The 20,287-nt window shown below is 37.8% G+C and overlaps 1 protein-coding gene across 8 annotated transcripts in view; it reads right to left on the bottom strand.

Annotated features, from left to right (window-relative positions):
* LOC5573780 (protein FAM133A) overlaps nt 1-20,287 on the bottom strand; it is a 341,803-nt gene that overhangs the window by 190,535 nt on the left and 130,981 nt on the right. The gene's annotated exons all lie outside the window — the stretch shown is intronic.

Genomic DNA, 20,287 nt, shown 5'->3' with positions numbered 1-20,287 from the left:
TTTGACGGCACTGCTTCGGGGTAGTTTCTCCGGCAGTTCCTTCTGATAGTGTGCCAATGAGATTCCTCCGAAAGTTCTTGATGAAAATTCCTCCAGCAAGTTCTTTCGGGCAGCTCTTTCGGTATGTTCCTTCGGAAATGTAATTTCGTTTGTAAATAATTTCCTTCGGAGTTTCTTTAAGACACTCGTTTGGAATTCCGTGTGGAATTTATTTCACAATTCTATTTGGAATTTCCATCGGAATCCATTTTGATACTTTCTTCGGAGATTTCAAAGGAATATCCTTCAGAATTTTGTCTTAAATTTCCTTTGGAACTTCCATCGGAATTTCCATCCTAAAGTTTCTTTGTAGTTTCCTTCGGAATTCGGAATGCCCTGTGGATGTTTTTCGGGATTGCCTTTCGGATTTCGTTTGGATTTTCCTGCGGCATTTGTGCCTTTGGACATAGGAAAATCCTATGTCACTTTGAATGAAAATTCCAGAGAGAAATTCAGAAGGAAATTTCAAAAAAAAATTCCGAAAACAATTTAAGGCAATTTCGAAGAAAATTTTTAAGGAAATTTCTATGGAAATTCCGAACAAATTCCAAAGGGAATTCCGAAGTAAATACCAATGAAATTCCAGGGGAAATTCCGAAGCAAATTCCAGCGGAAATTTCAGAAGGAAATTCAAAGGGAAGTACAGAAGATAATTTCGAAGGAAATTCCGAAAGAAATCTCAAAGAAAGATCCAAAAAATATGTTTAAAGGCGATTCCGAAGAAAATTTCAATGGAATATCTAGATGAAATTCGGAAGAAATTACAAAAAGAATAAGTAGATGAAAAAAACCGAGTTTATTACTATACCTTTTAATTCCACTTGAGTTTATATCCTTTGACAGATACGCGTATTTCGAACTCAATAAAAAAAGTCGAGTCTAGTGGTACACGACACCGAAGACGGCCTTAAAGTTGAGGTCGAAATACGCGTATCTGTCAAAGGATATAAATTCTAGTGGAATTAAATGGTATAATAGTAAATGCGTTTTTTTCATCTACTTATAGGTTTCTACTGAACAGCTCGAAGATTTATTAGAATACAAAAAGAATTCCAAAGGAAATTCTGAAGGGAATTCCAAAGAAAATTCCGAAAGAAATACCAGAGCAAATTTTGAAGGAATTTCCAAAGGAATTTGCAAAGCAATTTTCCAAGAAATTTGGCTGGAATTTTTTTTTTTAATTCTCAAACGAAATTCCGATGAAAAATCCAAAGGAAATTTCAAATAAAATTCCAAACAAAATTTTAAAGGAATTTCCGAACGAAATTCCTATATAAATTGCAAAGAATATTTCGAATGAAATTCGAGAAGAAATTCAGAAGAAATTCCACAAGGAAATTTCAAAGGAAATTTCGACGAAATATCAAAGAGAATTCCGAAAGAAATTTTGAAGGGAATCCCAAAGGAAATTCTGAAGTAAATACCAGGCAATTTTCGAAGTAAATTTCAAAGGAAATTCAGAAGGAATTCCAAAAAGATATACGAAGGAAATTCCGATGATAATGCCAAAGGAAATTCCGGAGGAATTTTCGAAGGTAGTTCCAACAAATTTCTTAGAATTCCCGTAGAAATTGTAAAACAAAATTATGAAGAAAAATCCGAAGGAATCTACGAAATTCCAAACTAAATTCATATGTTAATTCCAGAGGAAATTCCGAAGAAAACTCCAGAGGAAATTCCAAAGAAAATTCCAGAAAAAAAATTCAAAGGAAATTCCCATTTTTTTTTTAAAAGAAGTTCCCAATAAAATTCCCAAGAAAATTTCATTGAAAATTCCAAAGTAAATTTCAATGAGAATTCTGAAGTAAATTTCGAAGGAAATTCCTGAGGAAGTTCAGAAGAAAATTCCGGAAGGAATCCCAAAGAAATTCCGAATATATATTTAAAGGCAATTCTGAAGAAAATTCCTAAGGAAATTTCAATGGAAATTTTAAAGAAAATTCCGAAGAAACTACAAAAAGAATTGTGAAGGGAATTCCAAAGAAAATACCAAAGCAATTTTCGAAAGAAATTCCGAAGAAATTTTCGAAGGAAATTTCAAGAAATTCAGATGAAAATTCCAACAGAAATCCTCAAACGAAATTTCAAAGGGAAATTCGAAGAAAATTCCGAACGAAATTCCAAAACGAATCCCCAAACGAAATTTCAAAGGAAGTTCCGAACGAATTTTTAAACGAAATTTCTATGTTTATTTCAAAAGAAATTCCGAAGAAAATTCAAAGGAAATTGAGAAGTAAACTTCAAGGGAAATTCCGAAAAATATCAAAACGAAATTCAGAAGAAATTTCCAAAGGAAATTTCAAAGGAAGTTTTATAGGAAATTCTGAAAAATGTCATTTTGAAATGAAATTTCGGAGAGAATTCCAAAGGAAGTTTAATAAGAAATTTCAAAGGAACTTCCGAAAGAATTTCCAAAGGAAATTCCGAATAAAATAATTAAAGTTAGTTCCGAAGACATTTTTTAAGGAAATTTCACAATTCTGATGAAATATTCTGATGAAATTCCAGTGATTTCCAAAGTCAATTCCAAAGGATTTTTCGAAGATAATTCTGAAAGGAATGGCGAAGCAAATTCCGGAAAAAAATGTAAAGGAAATTCCGAAGGGATTTTCGAAGCAAAATCCAAGCAATTCCGAAGGAATTTCTAAAAAATACTCTTTAGGAAATTCCGAACGAAATTCCATAACGAATTCCCGAACGAATTTTAAAACGTAATTCCTATGTTCATTTCAAAAGAAAATTCGAATGAAATTCCAGAGGAAATTACGACAGAAATTTCAAAGGAAATTCGGAATTAAATTTTAAAGGAAATTCAGAATTAAATTTCAAAGGAAATTCAGAATTAAATTAAAAGTTCTGAAGGAAATTCCGAAGAATTTCCAAAAGAAATTCTGAAGAGAACTTCAGAGGAAATTTCTATGTTATTTTCAAAGGAAATTCAAAAAAAAAATTCATAGGAAATTCCGAATAAAAAATTAAAGTGAATTTCCGAAGAAAATATTCAAGGAAATTGCAATGTTAATTTTTAAAGGAGTTTCTAAAGGAAATTCCGAAGGAATTTTCGAAGGTAATTCCAAGTATTTCCGAAGGAAATTCTAAAAGAAATCCTCAGAGGAAATTCCGAAAGAAAAGTCCAAACGAATTTCTAAGGAAATTTCTTAGAAAATTCCATAGGAAAGTCCAAAGGAAGTTCAGAAGAAAATTAGGAAAAAGAAAAGAAAAGAAAAAGGAAAAAGAAGAAGAATCGTAAGGAAATTTCTATGGAAATTCCAAAGGTGGTAGGCCTTGTGGCCGTGCGGTTAGTGTCGTCAGGTATTTAAGCGGTTCTGGGTTCGATTACCGCTTCAGCCATTGAAACTTTTCGTCAGTAATGTTTCTCGGCTGTGCCGCTGGAGCAAGCTTTTTTTTACTAGTTCGTTTATTTGGGGCTCAAATGCGTGTAACGCTTTACGGAGCCGAAGTTCGTTTTTGTACTATTTACAATTTATTTACATTTTCATTACCAAAGTTAGTATGGGATGGAGCCAGGGTACTCGTGGCAACTCGAGGTTAATGGTCACAATTTTGAAAGGGAAGGACATGGTAAGGATTGGGTTTAGGGTTCTCTGCAGCTCATCCGGAAGGTATAGCGTGGTAGCTCTATTATCGTGTCATGGCGTTGGTACCAATTTCTTGCCGGTATTCGTCTGCCGGATGGCCAGGATCCTCAATCCAACACAAAAGGGACAACACAGAGAAAAAAAAAAAAACTGGAGAAGAGAACACAAGAGAATTAAACTTTTATACAAGACAAGCGAAGGAAATCGTAAATTGCGACCATATAAGTGAAATCGCGGGTGCCCAACACATCTCTAACTGGAACATAGGGTTGTCTACCTCGGGCCGCAAGGGTATCCAAAAGTTGCGCTCTGGAGGCGTCCATATCCGGGCACTGCCAAACTACGTGATCGATGTCATCATAACCGGAACCACACCTACTACAAATATTGCTCAGCGCGAGGTTAATCCTGTGTAGATGTGCATCTAGCGAGTAATGGTTGGCCATAAGTCTTGACATCACGCGAATGAAATCTCGACTTATGTCCAAACCTTTCCACCAGGCTCGCAAGGAAACTCTAGGAATTATGGAATGTAACCACCGTCCCAGTTGGTCATTTAGCCAATCGCTTTGCCAACCGTGAAGAGAATTTTGACGTACTAAATGAAAAAATTCATCGTGTGAAATTCGTCTATCATAAATCTCACCTTCCTCAGCGCCCACCTTTGCGAGAGAGTCCGCCTTCTCATTGCCATAAATTAAGCAATGTGAGGGGACCCATACAAAGGTAATCTTATATGATCTTTCGACCAGTGCACACATCTGCTCTCTTATTTTTGTAAGAAAGTAAGATGCATGCTTTACAGGTTTCATCGATCGGAGAGCCTCAATAGAACTGAGACTATCCGAGAAGATGAAGAAGTGGTCTGCGGGCATGTTTGAGATCATCCCCAAAGCGAAGTTGATTGCTGCCAGCTCAGCAACATAAACCGTGCAAGGTTCCTGAAGTTTTCGGAAGGCGGAAGAGTTTTCATTGAAGACACCGAAGCCAGTGGATCCATTTATACGGGACCCGTCAGTGAAATATCTCCTGTAGGAATCGACATTCTGGTACTTTGCGTTAAAAATACGTGGGATAGTAATACATCGAAGTTGATCTGGAATTCCATGAATAGCTTGTTTCATGGACAGATCATATTCAACAGAGGAACTGTCATTGGTGAAGCGTACACGTGGGGGGTTGTAACATGGAAGGCTAATGTCAGATGACATGTAGTAGAGATAAACTCTCATGAATTTTGACTGAGCATTCAGTTTGAGCAATTCTTCGAAATTTTCGATAACGAGTGTGTTGCTCACTCCACACTTAATCAGTATTCTTAGCGAGAGCTCCCAGAATCGGTTCTGTAGCGGTAAAACCCCTGCCAGAACCTCTAGGCTCGCATTATGTGTTGAGTGCATACACCCTAAGGCGATACGCAAACAACGATATTGAATTCGTTCCAATTTAATCAGGTGGCAGTTTGCTGCTGAGAGAAAACAGAAAGAGCCATACTCTAGAACAGAGAGAATGGTTGTTTTATAGAGTTTTATGAGGTCTTCCGGGTGAGCACCCCACCATGTTCCGGTAATTGTTCGTAGAAAATTGATCCTTTGTTGGCATTTTTCCGTTAAATGCCTAATATGGGTTCGCCAAGTGCCTTTTGAATCAAACCAGACCCCGAGGTATTTTGAAGTCAAAGACTGGTCGATGTCTGTTCCCAAAAGCTTAAGCTTCAGTTGGGCAGGATTCCGCTTCCTAGAAAATACAACCAGTTGAGTTTTTTGCGGAGCAAACTCGATCCCTAAGTTTCTAGCCCAAGTGGATAGATTATCAAGGGAATTTTGCAATGGTCTTTGCAGGATTTCCGCTCGTGGACCCTTCATAGAGACCACAGCATCATCTGCAAGTTGTCTAAGCGTGCATGGTTCTTCCAAACAGTTGTCAATATCTTTAACATAAAAATTATAAAGCAAGGGACTTAGACATGAGCCTTGGGGAAGACCCATATAGCTAATTCTGGAAGTTGTCAGTTGACCGAGAGTGAAGCTCATGTGTTTTTCTGACAACAAATTGTACAAGAAATTATTCAACATTCCAGGTAGTCCACTATTATGCAGGCTTCCTGACAATATTTCTATGGAAACTGAATCAAAAGCGCCCTTAATGTCCAAGAAAACCGAAGCCAATTGCTCCTTGTCCGCAAAGGCTAGTTGAATATCTGATGAAAGCAACGCTAGACAATCGTTTGTTCCTTTGCCCTTGCGAAAACCAAATTGTGTACTGGAAAGCATGTTGTTTGATTCGACCCAATGATCGAGTCGGGATAGGATCATTTTTTCTAACAATTTCCTTAAACATGATAACATAGCGATCGGGCGGTACGAATTATGATCAGACGCTGGTTTCCCAGGCTTTTGAATAGCTATTACTTTGACCTGTCTCCATTCAGGTGGAACAATGTTGTGTTCCATGAATGAGTTGAACAGGTCAAGCAACCGTCTTTTAGCGATATCAGGGAGATTTTTAAGAAGATTGAACTTAATCATATCGCTTCCCGGAGAGGAGTTGTTTGATGAAAGAAGAGCCATAGAAAATTCCAGCATAGTGAATGGTCTATCCAAAGCATCGTCTCTTGGAGTTTCCCAAAAAGGCGGATGAGCTGGAACTGAGTCTGGACAGACCTTTTTTGCGAAGTTGAATATCCAACGATTGGAGTATTCGTCACTCTCATTTGAGGATGAGCGGTTTCGCATGTTGCGAGCCACTCTCCAAAGCGTCGTCATTGAAGTTTCTCGTGAGAGGCCATCGATGAAACGTCGCCAATAGCTACGCTTCTTCGCTTTAATAAGATTCTTCAGTCTTTTTTCGAGCTTCGAGTACTCTAAATAAAGTTCTGAGGTACCATATCTACGAAAAGCTTTAAAGGCATTAGATTTTTCTCGATACAACTGAGTGCATTCATCATCCCAACCAGGTGTGGCTGGTCGTCTTTTGAAGGATGCACTTGGAACTCGTTGCTTTTGGGATTCTAATGCACTTTTATAAATCAATTCTGTTAGGAATCGATACTCATCCAACGGTGGGAGAGTGTTGAATGATTCGATACCAAAAGTTACCGCTGATGCAAATTTTTGCCAATCGATATTCCTAGTGAGGTCAAAAGGAACCTGAATTGACTGTTCTGACCTTTCACAATTAGTTCTGATAGAGGTTATTATGGGCAAGTGATCACTACCATGGGGATCATCGATAACCTTCCACATGCAATCGAATGATAGTGAGCTTGATCCTAAAGACAGGTCAAGACGGCTTCCTTTGCCGTCGGATGAAATACGTGTCAGTTCACCTGTGTTCAAAATGTTCAAGTTGAAATCGTCGCATAAGTCATAGAAAATAGCCGCTCTATAATCGTCATAAAATTCGCCCCATCCAGTACCATGTGAGTTCATATCACCCAGTATTAAAACTGGAGATGAGAGCATGGAGACTGCATTCCAGAGATGACGGCGGTTTATTGAAACTCTTGGAGGAATATAAACAGAAGCTACGCAAAGGTCTTTACCCTTTACGCTTATTTGGCAAGCAACGATTTCTATGCCTGGATGAGTCGGGATGGGGATTCTGTAGAATGAATGGCACTTTTTGATCCCTAAAAGCACACCCCCGTAATTATCATCTCGATCCTGGCGTATAATGTTAAAATCGTAGAAGTTAAGATCATCTTCAGAAGAAAGCCATGTTTCACAAAGTGCAAATATATCACAATCTGAATTGTGAAGCAAAAACTTAAATGTGTCTAATTTAGGTTTTAGACTATGACAGTTCCACTGTAACACAGTGATCATATCTTGTACCTCACTCGATGAATTATCCATCGAAAGATATGATCGAAGCAAGGAGGGGCCACGAGATAGTCAATTCCCTGAGATACTCTTCTATTGCGGGGAGAAAAAGGTCGAGTATGCCTCTGAATGAGTCTGAAACTCCGAGGGCATCACATATGCGATCCACAAGGGCCGTAAAAGTTATCAGTCCTCGCTTGGCCCGGGGGGTTTTCGAGGAAGAGCGAGGAACTTCAGTAGCTTTTTTCTTGCTATCTTGTCTAGAGCTTCTTTTCGAAGTATATTTAATCGGCGGAGGCGGGGGCGGCAGATCTTTGCTGCAACACGGAACGGAAGCAGCAAAGACCTGTTTCTTCGGCAATTTCAAATTTGCCCCACCTCCTTTAGAATTCGGCAAACTTTTGAGGGAAGATTTCATTACCTTACGGCGCAGTCCCGGAGAAGATGGAGACTTTCGTTTTCCGGGTGCGTGTACCTCCGAAGAATCTCCCCCATCGGTTTCGTCGTCGTTCGCTTCGTCGGAAGACAACTCTTGAAAAGAGTTACCAACTGGGATGGCTGATGAAGACTCTTTTGCAGGCGGATTTAAAGCTTTCACCATTTCCGCATACGTCTTCTTGGAGCGCTTCACAATGGAGCGACTCTCATTTCGAATGCGCCTTTTGTATGCCGGGTACTTCTGCAAATCATGAAGATCCTCACGACAGTAGCTGCATTTTTCAGCTTCCTGTGTGCAATCATCTTCCAAGTGAGCTTGGTTGCATTTGCCACAACGGGGCTTGTTGTCGCAAAAGCTAGCACTATGACCAAGCTGTTTGCAGTTGGTACAATTGAATACCTTCGGCACGTAAAGGCGCACTGGGTAAAAAACACTATCAATGCAAACAAATTTCGGGAGAACGGAACCAGGAAAAGTTACACGAAACGAGGCTGACGGCGAAAACACTTTTTTATTTCCTTCCATGGAAACTGATTGTAATTGTTTACAATCCAGTATAGCCACATCAGGAATGGACCGGTTCTCAAAAACACCTTTGCCAGTCTTAATGTCTTCGCATGTCAGACTCGCGTCGATAATTTTCCCTTCCACCTCGACCTCTCTGGCAGGTATGTAGATAAAATACTCCACAGTAAAAGCCTCATGCTGAGCAATCTCATTCGCTGCTTTGTAACTAGGTGCAGTTACACGCAGCTTGGATTGCTTCACTTGGTGAATAACGGTCCCAGGATATTTACGCGTCAGCTCTCTAGAGATCGAGAGCACATTCAAAATCTTATTTTTGCGCCGGAAATAGACAACCCAAGGCCCAGCCGAAGACGGTTGATAAAACCGCGTTCGAGCAACGAGATCTTTAGGAGGCGTATCGCCTCCATCCGATTCGTCCATGCGGGATAAAAATCAACCGCAACCAAATAATTATAAAAAAAACAATAAAGTAAAAAAAAAAATTAATAATAATAATAATAATAAAGTACAAAAAAAAACAAAAAAATGCTTAAAGTTAACTTATCAGTGGACTATTTTGTACGCACCTCCCCTATACGGGCAAAAAAAAAATAATACAAAAAAAAAAAAAAATATCGAGAAAAAAAAACTTAACCGATTAGGGCTGTTTTGTACAAGCCTCCCCTATTCGGGCAAAACTGGCACCGGGAGAGAGACAGAAGTGAACCGAAAAACAACCTTGAACTCAACCTTGTTTGTTCGGAGATGCGAAAGCAATTCAAAAGGATGTGGAGTAGGTATACAATTGATACTTATCCGTTCCCGTTCGATGACCGCAGCTGGTCTTCTACACTGTAGGTAGGCAGAAAAAACGTGTCGTCGTTTTCGCTGCTGATGCAAACGGGGGATCCAATCACCGGGGGATGATGGTGACAATATCTTCTCGTGGCACGATACCAGTTGACCCTTGCCAATCTGGTTCGCTTCCTTCACGATGCGCGGTTTAAAGCACTACGGTACAATACTGCACTGGTAAAAACCACACGGGCGGTGGAAGAAAAAACCAAAAAACTACCGACTGCCAAAAACTGAACTGGCTTGTTCAAGCGCACAGCAAGGAATGATGGAGCAAGCTTGTCAGTAGTGTAGTGTAAACTTAAGTTACAGTCTGTGCAGCTAAATGGCTAAAGACGGTGTCAGTGTTTTTTTTTTGAGATTCCAAAGGAAATTTTTCCAGTTCCATTATCGTTTATGAAGAAATGTCCAGAAAAATTCCTGTAACAACTTCTCAAGGAATTTGTAGAAGAATTGTGTCTCTCAAATTAAAATATCTATCCATATTGAAGACATCTTTGGAGTTATATCTGGATCTTTGGAAAAATACCTGAGATAATTTCTGGTGAAATTCTTGGAGAAAATAATTGAAAATGCATACAGTAATACACGTAATGTCACAAGGATTTAAAAAAAAAAGTTTTAAAAAATACTCAGAGAAATGTCAGGTCTGATTCCATAAATTCCATCCTTTTTCCTGTTAGGTTGCGTTTCGTTCTTTTTTGTTTTCAATGTATGGTCTTTTTTCATGTTAGTGCTCAAATAACATTAGTAACTGGATGACAGTTTCTTCAGCTGAAGAATGTTCGAGAGTGATTTGTTCAACACTTATTCACTTATTAAATTGTTTCTTGGGTGGCTTCTGAATTTCCTATTTTCAAGACACTCAGTCGCTACCAGCCCTGCTTCATGAACAATTTTAAAATTATTGAAAAATATTTGATTTCGGGAAAACCGATGCCAGAAAAGTAATCTGGAACCTAAGCAACTTTTTATTTCATAATGATAATCATTGATTTAGAGCTCTTGAACGTTTTGGAATGAAATGCAAACAATTTATCATGTATATATGTAAATGACCACTTTTAAATGTTATATAGGTCGGATTCGATTACCCGCGAGCTTGATAACACTGCGGCACACGGTTTTGTCTCAAGCACCAGAATACCGCTATTTACTCAATCAAGGGTTGCCGAATCCATTGCCATTTTCAGATATATCATAGCACGTCTAGTTTTTGAGATATTGGCTAATGCTAAATTTGACTATCTCAGCCAACTTTCATGCAAGTTTGCCAGTTTGTATTGCAATTAATTTACTTAATTTGCCTCAGAACTTAAACTTCATGTGTATAACAATACTTATCAGCAAAGTTAGTAAAACTTCCGATGTTCAAAAGATATTTTTGTTGGTTTAGAAAAGTATTGTATTTTGCCATATAAGAGAAACGAAGAATTTTGTATGGAGACTGCAAGCATGTTTATAAACTCGATTTAGTCTTAATTTTATCGCACAATTTAAACCAAATTATATCTGGAATGGAAGTTAGAGATCTATTTTGCATGTTTGTTTATTTGGATCACAAAAATTGATAAACCATACCGTCGTGCGGGGTGACATTGGTCCATAAGGATGACTTTGGGCCAAGATTTTTACAGCAAACTTAAACCAGAATAACAATGAAAACAATGTGACAAGCTTCAAGAATATGTTATAAATAGCCACTGGATGGTCATGGATTAGTTTTTTGCCTCCCATGCTAGTCAAGAGATGCATCGAAAAGGGCGGTTAAAGTCACCCCCTAGGACCAATGTCACCCCGCACGTCGGTACTTTAAATGTTATGTGAACATCAATGAAACCAGTGTTTTACACTACTTTAACGACCTGTACCTAAAAATTGTGACGTGGTAGAACATTTCTGAAAACGGCATCAGATTCAGCAGCCCCAAATCTACTAGAGACACATAATTGATCCTTGAGATACGCAAAAATGTCATTTTTGTTACGCTGTGTAATCCGTGTTCTTAAGATGATGATGGACAGAGCTCTTACAAACGAAATAAAAGACACCATCATTATTAAATACAATTCATTTGAATACATAAAACTTAAACTTTGATGTCGTTAGCTCATTGCTTTGAAATGTCTAGAAGAGTATGGTACAGTACGAGTACACTTTAAAAATTGTCATTAGTTCGTTTTGGACATATGAAAAGAAAGTATTTCTTGAACCTGAAATTTTTCATTAAAACCTGGAAATGGCTGGGAATTTCATTTCGGTAAACATTGCGAGATCTTAAGCAAAAATTAGTTAGGATTGTCTAAGAAAACCACTGAGCCATCTTCGTAAATTGTGAGTATTTTCTGCAAAAAATATAAAATGAACTATTTAAAAAAGTCAAAAAGGAAATTTCGAAAAGAAATAACTAAAAAAAATATTAATAAATTCCTGAAAAACTTAGGACTTCCTTGAGATTTTTTTTGGAATTAAGTAATTTATGAAAAGATTCTTGGGAGAAATCCTGATTATTTTTTGTAGGTATCACGGAGAATGTCTGTAAAAAATCACTCTATATATGAGCTCCTGAAGTTCGGTGTAGTATCACAAAGAATTTACGGAAAATAACCAAATGTGTTTCTCACAAATATCTTGGTTAATATCTTGAAAAATACATACAGTCATACGATCAGAAACTCTTATCGTGATGTCACGAGAACTTCCCAAAAAATGTTAGAAATATCATTGGAGAAATGATCGGATTATTTGTAAAAACCTTGTTAAAACTCTCCATCTCCTGCTTGTTTTTTTCGGGTTTTATTTAATTTATTTTTGGTTTGAGGCTGCTGTCCGGTCTTTTTTTCATGCATGGAGTTTCTGAAGATCCTATTCTGAGATACTCAATCGCTACCAGCCCTGGACCTTCCAATTCTTAAACAGGAGGAATTAGACAAGTTGGCCGATATCGCCAAGCATCAACTCCGATTCGGAATCGAAGGATTCATCAAATGCAAGCGGAATGAGTGGAGAAACAGCAACAAAATCCTAACTGCAGAAGGAGTTTGGATTTCTCCAATGAATGCAAATGGAAGATCAAGTACGGGAACTGCAGGAGCCGCCTCCGTCCGCCCGGGTTGGGTCCGCGGCCAATATGATCTCGCATGTGGGTCATGAACTCGGTGTAGCTGTACTTGAAGGTACCAGGAGGCAGAACTGTCGGCCATATAGCCATAGGGGCCCAGATAGCCTTAGCGGTAAACGCGCAGCTATTCAGCTAGACCAAGCTGAGGGTCGGGGGTTCGAATCCCACCAGTCGAGGATCTTTTCGGGTTGGAAATTTTCTCGACTTCCCAGGGTATAGAGTATCTTCGTACCTGCCACACGATATACACATGCAAAAATTGGTCATTGGCATAGTAAGCTCTCAGTTAATAACTGTGGAAGTGCTCATAAGAACACTAAGCTGAGAAGCAGGCAAAGGTCCCAGTGGGGACGTAACGCCAGAAAGAAGAAGAAGAAGAACTGTCGGCCTTCAGGAGAATACCCACTTCGGTTCTATCCGAGTGGTTTTTCACACCGGATTCCTACCGGGATGACATTCAAACGCTGTATTTATATATTTTTGAACGAATTTACTACTGTTTGATTTCTATTAAATGAAAAAGTTCCATTTTAAAGCACGGCCGAAGTTAATCTTGGCAGTGATGAATGCAACCTAGACTTCGGGCCGATTTCATCAAAGTTATACTAGGCACGTTTAGTAGGAAGCTAAACAAGGTCTAGACTCAACCAGGTGGATAGTGATTTAGTTTGGTATTGAAACTATTTAGTTAATTTTTTTTTCAGAGTTTTGATATAGCGTTAGCGTTAGCGTAGTTACGGTACGGTACGTTCTATAATTAATTGAAAGATTAGAGAAGATAATTAAGGATTGACAACAATTTTGCCCATAATTGACCTAAATTACCCCTGTGAGCAGGGGTGGAAACGATATAGCTCATCAATCTATCTTTGTTCTTCATAATCGTGAGCCATTTCCCAGAAAGAGCTCCTTTCGCACATTTCCAAGGTTTCTTTTTCCTCGTAACATAGATTCCAAGAAGCCACGCACCCATGCGATAGCCTCTTCCGACCTGAGGCAAGGAATACACGGAATGAACGGTGCACTAAGATTTATTTATCGCCGGGGTGATTTATTATTCCATCTGAGCCACCCCCCGTCCGGGTTGAACTTCATTCGTCTTGATACTTTCGATAGCTTGTACGGCTTATGAATATGATGCCGTTTTTCTTTTTTCGGATGGGAATCTAGGTGTCACACCACGTGCTGGCCGTCATCATTGATCAAACCAGTTTTGGACCACTTCACCGCAGCAACATTTTAATGGCAGAGTTCTCGTTGTGGACATCGCCCGGAAAAGTTGAGGCTCTCTACCGTTAAGCTGCTTAAGAACTTTGGCAAGTACCTACAACGATGGCAACGTCCCATTCCGGTAATTCCAGGCTATCTGTCTACGTTTACCCTGCTGTGTTTGTAGCTCTTGGGAAGGATCTCTTGAGCCGAATGTCATTAATACGGATGCCGTAAAATTAACCCAATAATGAATTTTTGCACATCAAGAGAACCAACTGGTTAGAACTCTTCTTTTGAGTTAAATAGTGAACTCTCCATAACTCGACATTGAAAGGATCATCGAGTGAAGAAGATATCGAACTATGAAACAGAGTTTAAATGCGATCCAAGGGACTTTCGAAGTCGACATGAAGAACCAAATTTTACTATAATTCTCAAAATTTTTATCGATATATATCTCGGTATACCGAATATCGAGTATGTGTTTGGGAACTCAAAGCAGTTTCGTTTCATTCAAGATTTTCTTTTTTCATTCTAAATAATACCCTATCAGAAGGCAGGTTTCAGTATAAGAGGATTGAAAACGAAATTTAATCAATTTCTGGATATTCCAGTTATTGAATAGCTAAAGTTTATCAGTTGAATATATTCTCTCAGGTTTTTAGATTTAGGTTTATTCTATTGAAAGTCAAAGTTGTTAAGCAATAAGGACATGATGAATATCCAAAAGGTTACTTAATCCTTAATACATACAATATTCGATTGAAGAATACACTGTCGGGTGCGAGAAAAGCTGATCCGTCATCAAACGATGATGACGAAATGGCTTCACAAGAACCTGCCATGAATCGCTCTAAAATCGATCAAAGCGGATTAAAGTCAACTCCAATCCCACCGAATCTGGCGATGGCCTTTCTTCGAGCGGATTATGATAAGCATGAAATTGGCTCAACAGAACGATGTCAAAATATTCTGGCCCCCATTATTGATTGGCAGTTTAAGTAATTCTGGTGACTTGATGTTGGCGCGGGCCAAGATTGACGTCACTCAGTGTTGGGTCCATCAAAGCGAATGGAAATGGAACGTTCTACCTTTCATCCCCCGTTGATTAAAATGGAATGGAAAAGCGTGTGGTATCATTATCAAAATTGAGCCAAAATTTACATTCAGCTCCGGATATAATTGCGTTACCGTCAGACGGGATCTATGCCAGTCCCGGTCGGATGGTCGGATTTCTCAAACAAATTCACAACTTCATTAAAATTTGTTTTATCAATTTCGTCAGGTTCCCTCTCCCAGTTCCACGAACGGAGCCGCAAAGATTAAGTACCACTGACGTCTGCTACTGACGGTTGGTTCCACCGGCTGTGAAGAGTATCTGTCATTCGCAGCAACGGCTCAGTCCAATGTCAATGATGGGAAAAACTTCCTCGGACAATTGGTCCCCGTTCACAGATATTCAAGAGGGGGAGAATGCAAAATACAATACCGTTAGCTTTGCGAACGGTGTTCGCTAGACCGGTATTATCAAGGAAAAAAGCCTGCTGGAAACATCAAACATCGTAGGACCCGTTTTGAAGTTATGCCCTTTTGATAAGTACAGTGATGCATCATTACCCGGACACTTAAGCAACGCCGAAACTTTAAACACTATTTTGAATATGTTTCTGTCACTTCTGGTTTAACTGATATTGTTATTCACATAGATACATGTTGAAACTACTTGGCAGGAGATCATTTTTTTGCGTAGTCAACATCTTTATGTAAATTACCCAATTTCTGGTAGATTGGATCGAGATTCTTATCATTATGTGTTGTTTTGGACATTCATCATGGACATCAACATGATCAACAATGAAGCGATGGTCGAAATGATTTAACGAATTGCTGCTTGGAGACTTACGGGAATGCAGTCGTTCGGTTTCTCTTGTTACCAAGCCATCGTAATTGTGGGTGTGCTTTAATTTTTGTGGTGCATTATATACAAATCTAATGACTTTGAAAAATTATCACCAGACCATAACAAACATTAAACAAAGCTATGGTCTACATTTTGACAGCTGTCACAACTGACAGTGGGCGATATTCATTTATCACTCGGGACATCCTGGCTACGACAAGCACTGCGTGTTAGTATAGGGATGTCTATGGCCTGAATCGAACAGTCTATAGCTAGGCTTTAGGACATTTCGTCGAATGACATTTGGTCGAATGACGTTTGGTCGAATGACATTTGGTCGAAAGTACATTTGGTCGAAAGGACATATGGTCGAATGGACATTTGGTCGAATTGCTTTGGAACTTTTTTTTGCTGGAATGACGTTTAGTTGAACGGAAATTTGGTTGGAAGCTTATTTTTAAATGGGTTATTATCACTCAGTGAATTTAATTATTGTTTTGTAAGTTTTGCAAAGCTGGTGAGATAATGTATTCTTTTAAGTAATCTTAATCATTACCTGTTGTTGAATAAAAAATGGGACATTGTATGTCGTCTTATTCTCAAATTCCATACATCTTTTGATTAAATGAAATTTTCGGAAATAGTTGTTTTATAGATTGACTGAAATATTTAGCTCTAGTGAATTTATTATTCTTTGAAATTATCTTCATTCTTTGAAAAAATGCTCATGTTTGGGTAAGATTTTTGAATGCGGAAATCATAATTAAAACGACAGGAAAAAGTTGCTTTAAGGAAAACATTTATGATCAATTGGCTTATTGTTACTTCCAGCTTAATAAAATTCCTCAAGCAAATATATGGCTTTGATGACCTCAGATGAATAATATAGTTTGCAGTAGAAGCTTTGAATTATTAAAAATGTAAATTGTGCTGATTCTATGAATCGGGTAAAGGAAGACGAGCTTACTGAGGAGACAAAAAATGGCTTGCTTCCATTTAAGGTCAACTTATCTCGAATTGCAGAACATGCCTGAACGAAAAAGCAGCATGAAACATTAAAAACGCAAGAGGTTGATCAATATGTTGAGAGAGCGTCCATCAAATTGAATATTAAAATTTTGATAATCGTTCAGAGATTGTTAGTAAAATGGCTGATACTTTTTCAATTATTCAATCTCTCTTGTATTAGCGACAAAATGCTACTCTCGACTATAGTCAGACCAAACGTAAAACTCTGTTTCCATACGATTAAGATTCGACCACTTACCTTTCCACGAAATGTCGGTTCGACCAAATATCATATGCTTTCTGTTGCAACTATACCTTTTCGACAAAATGTCCATTCGACGAAATGTCCATTCGACCAAATGTACTATCGACCAAACGTCATTCGACTAAATGTCATTCGACCAAATGTCTTTCGACCAAATGTCATAGATTCAGCTACAGGAAAAAAAAATGTTAGAGTGTTAGAACCGTTTGAAATAACGTTGAATAAAATTGATGATCGTGATGACATGACATGACATCATGATCTTGCGTTGCCGATGAATGGCTCAGTGAATGGGTATTCGTCTTTGGAAGTTAGAAGAAGGAAAGAGAGAAGGAGTGAGGCGAATGGCTGCTTGCATGTGAGTTTTCGGTCGGGAAGAGACGAGTTGTAAAAGAAATCTGGACAAATATTTGAAAAGGGCCCAAGAGGTCTTGAGTTTTTTTTAGAAACGTTGCTGTTGGGCCCTTTTTAGTCCGCCCACGCAAACTAATCCCACTATCAGAAAGATAGGTGTTCAGTTTGATACTAAGCCCATCGAGTTTAAAATTTGAAATATTTTGACTTTTGCGAAGTTTATACATGCCGCAGTTCAAGACATAAACTGCTATATGCTAAAGTATCTATTCCTGTCAATGCTTCAAAAGCTCCACTCGAGATTTTCCAGGGATTTCGCCTTGAAAAACCTACAGGAAATTATGGGTTTGGTAAATTTTCCAATAATAACTTTATCAGTTTTTCGGGATACTTTATTGAGAGTCTAGAAGAAATTTTTCCCTTTTGTGGGAATTTATCATCTATTTTACCAGAATTTGTTATATCTTTAAGATAAGGGTAGGCGAAATACCGAATGATTCCGTCAAATAGGCTTCGAAACTAAATTCCACGGAATTCCACGGAACTCACACAAGCGAAATTTTCATTTTACGATTTCGTTTCGTTTCGTCAAATTGTGAAAATATTTCCGCGGAAATTTAAAAACAAATGGAATAAAACGGAATTTCGCAAAATTTCGAGTTTAATTTCGAACAAAAACGGCATAGTGCACGCCTCCAATCCTATGTAGAAACCCAAATTAAAAAAAAAAACATTTCACAATATTTTTGAGGGCGTGAGTCTCCAATGTTCTGGATTTACACAGGTGGTGCAAATCATTCATGAGCGCATTAGTTCTCTCTTTTACTTTCACAACTAACAAACGAAGACGATACAGATACAGGTATGTTGTTACACGGTGATATCGGGACACTTTGAGGTTGGGGTGAAAATGAATCAAAGCCACACAAATCTTCAAGAGCACAAATCTAGGAAATCAGACATCCATTCAAGTTGACAACTCAATCGATTGGTCACTCGTTGGTCAATCTAACAAGTAAATCTATCAAGTTTCGACCCCCTTTTCCTATTTTTTTCGGATAGTTTAATATTGATCACTCATTATCACAAGTATCGAATGCCAAAATCGCAAGGCAGTGTTCTAACCTTTACAGTACTGGGTACCGATATCAAAATTTTAAAATTATCTAGTTTCGTAATCGTTTGATCGATTTTGAAGTTTTTTTTTCTGTAAAAATCACAAATAAGTTATTTTTGATTTATGCATAGATTATTTTGAATTCGGTGATGGTTCCGGATTGAGGTTTAAATTTATTGAAGTGCCTAGGGTACTTTGGAATGGAAAAGTACAGATTTTTTAATAGGATCATTTCTTCAGTATTTGCTCAAGAAAACTAACGGAAATACCTCTTTTACTTCCACTCTAAAATATTTCATTCCTCTAGAATTACTAATTTTTATATTGTGTGCGAATCGCTGAATTTTTTCATCAATTCTTCTAGTCATTCATAGAATAATCCCAGCGTAAAAAGAGTTTCTCCCGAAAATTATTTAGGAACTCCTCAATAAACTCGACCAAGGATTCCTGTTTACTTCCTTCAGCAATATCTCTTGGATTGTATTATTCTTGCAGTTCTTCTACATTTTTCTCGATTGATTTCCCAAGTACAATTGTTTTGGATTCTTTAAAATTTAATCTAATTCTATAGTCCAGCAAATACTACAGTTATTATTTAGGTTATTCCTCCGTTTTTCTTCTTTTGCTGGCGTTATGTTCCAACTGGGGCAGACCCTACTTCTCAACTTAGTGGTCTGTTTGCGACAATTTTTCGATCCACTCCTTATTTGTAACATTTTAATAGGTGGGTCAGCCAGGGCTTACAAATTTGTGAATAGGCTTTTATCAAACAAGGCATAATACATGTAGGTTTTCCTTGAAAATCAGAAATGTCTCCAACACGAAAAGATCCCAAATCAGACTGATACAGTTTATGAAACTGGCTTTGTGCAGCGTCGAATACGGAAAAAGCACTATTTTTTCCGATTTCCGTACAGAGTAGGCCAGTATCGTATAAATGGGTCGATTTTTTTTAGTGCTGGTTCGAAAATTGGTGCGGTTCCCCTATTGCTTGTTTGGATGAAGCAGTAAATATGTTGCAAACAAAGATGTTTGAATTTTTCTTAGGTACTTATGACCGTATGTACGGGTCGTAAGAATACCCCCCCCCCCCTCCTCACCTACATAACAATTTGAATAAAGCTGTCAATAATATAAGAGTCACCCCACGTGCATTTATATAACAATTTTCACAACACGAAAAAAATTGTCGAAAGTAATGCGACAATTCCCAAGCAGCACATATTGTTAAAAGTAGCTTACAGCAACGGCTACTTAACATATTCAATAGTTACAATATGATACATTTGCAACATGGAAAAATACTGCTATGTAACCGAAAAAGCGCAAAAAGTCGAGCCTTATGTAACTTGTTTGTTCGTTACATAAGATGTTTACAAGCGACTGCTATGTAATTTGTTGATTACGCATGGGTTGTCCTGCGACAAAATAAATGAAACGGCGATGAAGTTGTTGTTACTTTCTGACAGTTTTGGAACCGAACAACCATTTTAGAATTCAATGTCAATAACAGTAATAAGTATGATTTTCTAACGCGTAATTATTCACATGTACATAATAGATTTAACATGCCGATTTGAATTTGTGGTGAAATCAATCATTTTACTTGTTCAAAATTGACGCGCTCATAAAATAGATAATAATTTTATATTGAATAACACATGATACCTGGATTGTTGAGATATTATTCCATTCGAACTGACACAGAAAAATGGATATTGACACTGTTACTCAAATCAGCAGTGTTTTTGATTTTAATTTAATTGTTTGTGAAGATTGTGATTCCAAAATCACGTTGTTTCGTGTCCCGCAGTTGGATTTTTTGGGTTGCCTATCATAAATCGCCATTTAACTTCATCTTGCTGCAAAAACACTTCCGAATAACTGTTTGAGAACAGCCAATCTAAAATGATGAAAACTATTAAGAAGCTGTTAGATAGGCTACAAATTGTAAATTCAACAATTTTAATTAATCACTGGAAAAATGTCTATGAAAACAATAACAAGTCATAAAATAGTAAAGTTCTTATATCAAAATTCACAATAT

This window comes from Aedes aegypti, chromosome 2 (genome assembly GCF_002204515.2).
Source record: "Aedes aegypti strain LVP_AGWG chromosome 2, AaegL5.0 Primary Assembly, whole genome shotgun sequence".
Taxonomy (NCBI): Eukaryota; Metazoa; Arthropoda; class Insecta; order Diptera; family Culicidae; genus Aedes; species Aedes aegypti.
This window is presented reverse-complemented; position numbering and strand designations above follow the sequence as displayed.